The sequence below is a fragment of the Apodemus sylvaticus genome, chromosome 22 (genome assembly GCF_947179515.1).
Source record: "Apodemus sylvaticus chromosome 22, mApoSyl1.1, whole genome shotgun sequence".
NCBI classification, from domain to species: Eukaryota; Metazoa; Chordata; class Mammalia; order Rodentia; family Muridae; genus Apodemus; species Apodemus sylvaticus.
Genome location: NC_067493.1, coordinates 16,379,115 through 16,384,855, shown reverse-complemented (window position 1 = coordinate 16,384,855; position 5,741 = coordinate 16,379,115). Strand labels below are relative to the sequence as shown.

Below are 5,741 nucleotides of genomic sequence, written 5' to 3'. Positions count from 1 at the left end.
GTCAACCCTGCTTGTGTGTGCTCACCCTGCTGACCTGAGAGGCCCCTGGGCTAACCAGAGGATGGGCGACAAAGGAAGAAATGGCGGTGGCTTTTGACCCACAAGCTTGTGATTAATGACATTTAAAAAAAATATATATATATCCAATTGAATCTCATAACAAGACAGCCAGCTGCGCTCTGGCGGCAGCAGATACGAAACACCTGTTGTGGTCAACCTCCGTAGCTTTGTTTGCTGAGGACACAGCAGAGCCGGGTTTTGTGGCAGTTGGTTTCCAAAGCGGGGCTCCTAGGCTGGCCTGCCTCATCAGCACAGGCAGCAGCATGTGAGACCCACAGATTCTCACTGTGCTCGATGGACCCCCTCAAACTCTGGAGCAGAGGCGGAGGGCAACCCCTCCAGCCCATGGATTCTGATGGTCAAGATCCACCGCTCTCCTTCCCGGTGTTTTGATGACTTTATGTCAAGATAGATTCCAAAGCAAGGGATTTAAATAGGATTTGGGGGCCGGAGAAATGGCTCTGTGGTTAAGAGCACTGACTGCTCTTCTGAAGGTCCAGAGTTCAAATACCAGCAACCACATAGTGACTCACAACATCTGTAATGAGATCTGATGCCCTCTCCTGGAGTGTCTGAAGACAGCTACAGTGTACTTACAGATAATAAATAAATAAACCTTTTTAAAAATTTCAGTTCACCAGTTTTAAAATGGAGAGATTAGTTCATTAGGGCAAAACTCCCAATTTTCTGACTGGCAGATCTAAGATGCTGTTGGCACAATTGGAGCAGTGGTTTGAAGGTAATGGAATGTCATCCACCCATCTGGGATCAGATACACAGTCAGGGCCTAGCAACCAAGGGCCCTCATGCTAATTAATTAGAGTCTGTGAAAGACAGAGGGGTGTGTGGCAAAATAGGTTAAAAACTGTCCCTTTCCCCAAATGGCCAGCCCCTAACTTCTGTGCTTTTTGAATTGTCAGACTCAGAATACACTCCCTCAAACCACAGTACCTTGGACACTAAGAAAACAGAAGATACAGAAAGTCCAATCTCTGACCCTGGTTCACTTCTAAGGGTGTGCTGCTCAGTGGGGCTGTCTGAATAACCTTTCATTAAAGAACTCCTGGCTGCCCTGCCCAGCCTGGGGTTATAAGCCATTGCCACAATGACAGGCAAGTGGCAGTTGTATCTTCAGTTATTGGGACGCAGGGGAATGACCATCCTGGTTTCCGCTGTGGCTTCAGTGGTATACACAACCTACCAGCGGTGTATAAGGTTTCTTTCCCCTAACATACTCAACAGCACTGCTGTTTGTTTTTATGAGGATTCTTTTTTTTCCTGTCTGGGGACATAGAAAATCATTTCTGAAGGTTCGCACATCCTGCAGACGTCATTTTGCTTGTCTCTTGCCAATCTTTCCTCGCCATGGTGACGTCATCTACGACCCCTCCCATGGACAAAGGGGTGGGCGCAGGGGATTAAGTTTTAAGACTCCCATAGTGAGGAGATGCCAGTGGGTCCTAAACAGGACACGCTCTCATAAGCAGGAAGTGCATGGTGTTTTGGCGGCTGGCAGAATCACAAACCCGAGGATGTTTGAAGATGCTGTGCTCATAAGTCACAAGCCAGAAAATGCAGCTGTCGCCAGAAACAGGAAGTGGCAGAAAACAGATTGTCCCCTGGAGGCAGCACAGGCCTGGGGACACCTTGATTTCGTCTCTCATCACTGTAACAAAACATAATCAGCCTAAAGGGAAGAAAAAGATTGCGTGGCTTCCAGAGTGTGCAAGCGATCGTCGCCCCTGACTAGCTGGTGGCCTGCGGTGAGGAAACCTGTCATGGCAGGGCAAGCTGCTCACATGGGAGCCACAAAGCCAAGGAAGGATAGCATAAATTCATACTCTCCCCTTGCGGGGCTCCTCCCAGTGGCCTAAACCCCACATTAGGCCCCACCCCTTAAAGGGCCCAACACCTCCCTACAGCACCAAATTGAGACCAAGTATTTAGCACATAGGCCTTTAAGGGGTGCTGCAGACCCAAAACTACAGAACCCTATTATACCTATATCCACAGACATGAGGATGCTGCGAGGGGGGCCCTGCCCCTGAGGTGAGTGGATTCCATGGGGCATACTGTGCCTCTGAACCCATGAACTCAGCCTCCGAGAGCAGCCACAGCTCTCCTGAACCTCTCCGCGCTCTCTGGGGAGGAGGCAGGCGGGAAGAACAAAGATTCAAGAAGGTTGTCAGAGCCTGGAGTCTGTCTCACGAGGATGAAAGCCAGGCCGGGGTGTGGTCATAGAGGAAGGGATGCAGTTTTTAAAAAGGTGTGGGGGCTGATGTAACAGTCTGTGGCAGCAGATTGAATTTGGAGAGCAGGGTATTTATTGGGTCTCTTCTAGGACCCCTGACCCTGGAGCCCTGAGCAAGAGAAATGTAAACTGGAGAGCAGTCCCTGGGAGGGAACAAAGCACTCAGGGGATAATTGAAGACCGGATGTTCTGGTAATGGCATGGGCGTGTTTCTCACCACAGATAAAAATGCAGAAAGGAAGAAATCAAAGAGGCCTAGATTTATCCGAGTTTTTGGCTTGGTGTTTGAGGAAATGAGCATTGAAAGGTAGCCTGAGCCAGTCAAGGGAAGAGCAGACAGTCCTGCCAAGGCTGACAATGGGCAAGACATCCTTGCGTTGGAGTTAAGATAACAAGGCCAGGGACGTGGGTAAGGGGGGTGGGGAGGTAGGGGGTGGGGAGATGGGGGGTGGGGGGGTGGAAACCAAACTCTGGGGCTGTGCTTAAATCTGGGACAGTAGGCCCCCCACCAGCCAGGACATGCAGATTCCTAGTGGAACAGTTACTCCCAGTGTGGGCGTGGCTGACTCCAGAGAGGATCTTGGAGGCCCTGAGGTGGGAGGCACTTGAGATACAAAACCTCACAGGTTCATGGCCTTGACAATGTCCTAGGAAAAGAGTTCATCCACAGAAGGACATGGCTCTCGGGCTGGGGGAAGACACATGCAATGTCAAAACCAATCGGAGTGGTGTCTAACTGGGGGGTGGAACTCAGCGTGCAGGAGCCTGGGACTCTATCCCCGGCTACCCACAAACAAAACCAGAAAGGTTATAGCGCCTCTCTTCTCCTCGGAACAAAAGACTGGAAAGGCAGTTAGCTCACCCGGAGGGAAATGGGGGGAGACAGCTGGAATCACTAGAATTTGCAGGGGTACTGCTAAGTGCACCGGTATTCTGTGCACCTGCCCAGTAGGCTAAAATGAAGGAGCTGGATATTGCCAATTGGTGGCTGGCATGTGGGTGTATCAGAATCCCTGGGTCCTGCTCAGAACCTGTAGATGAGCACAGCCATTTTGAGAGTAGAACACTGTCAGCTCAAAGTCCCAGACTTCCAGAGCCCAGCAATGCCACCCCTAGGAATGCATTTCTAAGCAATCCTCTTGGCACACTCCAAGGCACCATGCATGAGGAGGCTTGCTGCAAGTCTCTTTGTTGCACTAGGTGTCCAGTCATGGAGGATAGGTGGGTACAAACAGGGATAGCCCCCCAGCTAGAGTCAGAAGGAACAGCCACCACATATAGGTAGCATCATGAATACAGCGCTTATGGTGCAGTAGCGGATCAAGACCAAGGCTACTCGGTACCGCTGGGCCGAGGCTCTGGTTTTCATTCCCAGGATGGCCTCAAATGAAAGAAAAAGTAAAAGGAAGAAGGCAAGCAGAGGGAGGGACAGAGACAGACAGACAGACGGACAGACAGACGGACAGAATGCAAGTGGATCCATGGGACTTTGTGTTCGATTAATCACGGGTCTGTTAAACACTGTATTTTTGACAGAGCCTGGCCGACAATGACATACACTGAATGTGCTTGGATGGTTGTCTATGAAAAGGGAGAACCACGCAGGAATAAACGACTACACTAGAGAGCGGGGCTGTCCAGGAGTCTATGATAAAGTGCGTCGTGAACTGGAGTGAAAACAATCGACTCAGCCCTCTGGTTCTGCGCGCAAAGTAAACAAGAGTCTTAAGCTCGCCATCAATTACCAAGGCAACCGAGGACCTGAATATTAAGTGGATGCTTCACCCAAAACAAGCAGTTTCATGAGGAGCCTCTGATGGGCCATAAAGTTAAACATGGTGCGGAGTCAGTAGATCAGGGGTTCCGTTAGATGCCGTGTTGCATCTTTCTTTCCCAAGTAAAGCGTTCGAGTGGTCCCCATGAAGTAAGAAAAGCAGCGTGCCCAGCGTGAACGCAGCGGGCTGTCTCCCCAGGAAGGAAGTACATCGGCGGCACTGGCTTCATTAACTTTGTTTGTCCGTCGCTGGACCTCTGGGAGTTTTCAGGTTTGTCTTCCTGAAGGATCTTCTGAAGATGCTAACCTTTCCTGGAAGGCCAGTCTTGGTTGTCAACTTGACAGACCCAGGAAGAGAAAACCTCCAGTCCCAGTCCCTCCATCAGATTCATCTGCGGAGTATTTTCTTGGCTGGTGATTTATGTAAGAGGGCCCAGCACACCATGGGCGGTCCTGAGTTTTTTAAAAAAAAAAAAAAATCAGGACTGGAGAGATGGCTCGGAGGTTAAGAGCACTGACTGCTCTTCTGAAGGTCCTGGGTTCAAATCCCAGCAACCACATGGTGACTCATAATCATCCATAATGGGATCTGATGCCCTCTTCTGGGTGTCTGAAGACAGCTACAGTGTACTTACATATAATCAGCAGCAGCAGCATCAGGCTGAGCAAGTCAGTATGTAGCATTACATACATGGTCTAAGCAGCATTGGTCCACGCCTTCTGCTTGAGTTCCCGATCCATATCCCTGCCCTGAGTTTCTCTCATTGTTTCCACACTGAAGTCTCAGTACCACAGGCTTCTTTAAATCTCATTCAAGCCACAGAAAATAGACGCAGTAAATCTAGCTCACTCCATCACTAGCTGTGTGACCCCCAACGATTTCATTAAAGGTCTCCAAGTCTGAATTCCTTTCTCCACAAGACAGAAATGATTTAGGCAAAGGGCCTTTTGCTCTATGACTCTGAATAAAACATTAGGCATTGATGAGACGTCTGACTGGCCGGTTCAGGTCAAGGAACTCGCTTTTCTCCTGGTCCATTGGAGAAAACCTTCACCACTCTATCCACTGCTCGGTATGCTTTCCCACATACATAATCTTAACACAAGTGTCAACATCAGAAAGCATCAACACGAGAGTCCCTGGGCTAGTCAAGTTCACCAAGTGTCTGGTTGGGTCGCTCGTTTGCTTGTTTGTTTGGAAAAGATGGATCTAAGCCAGGGGTTGCCTCTGCCTGTCCCGTTTCCTGGGACCTTCAGTCTGTTTCCTACTCTGGTCTCTGTTGCTGGGATAAACACCCTGACCAAAAGCACCTCAGGAAGGACAGGGAGTATTTTAGCTTGTAGGTTATAGTCTTCCATGCAGGCAGCTTCCTGAGTCCTTCCGTTTCTGCCTTGCTTTCCCTCCATAATATGTTGTAAGTCAAATGAAGCCCCAGCCCTGACCCTGGTTGGCCCCCATGATGCCCACAGCCTTGCGTCAGCCCACATCCACTATGCCTCTAGGTCTCAGGTTAACCATCATTCCTCCCAGAGGCTATCTGCCATGCTGAAGGACTGCATCCTTACTGGGTCACCTCTTTCAATTACAGACAGACCTCTGGGGATTTGGGGGGCGGGGGTGTCACAGTGCTGGTGGGGTGAGAGGCTGTGTATCTT

At 49.9% G+C, this 5,741-nt stretch overlaps 1 long non-coding RNA gene across 1 annotated transcript; it reads left to right on the top strand.

Annotated features, from left to right (window-relative positions):
* The first annotated feature begins 1,967 nt into the window (after positions 1-1,967).
* Positions 1,968-4,546, top strand: LOC127673384 (uncharacterized). The gene is made up of 2 exons (XR_007975149.1): positions 1,968-2,109; positions 3,848-4,546. It is a non-coding gene; the product is annotated as an uncharacterized LOC127673384 (long non-coding RNA).
* The last annotated feature ends 1,195 nt before the right edge of the window (positions 4,547-5,741 follow it).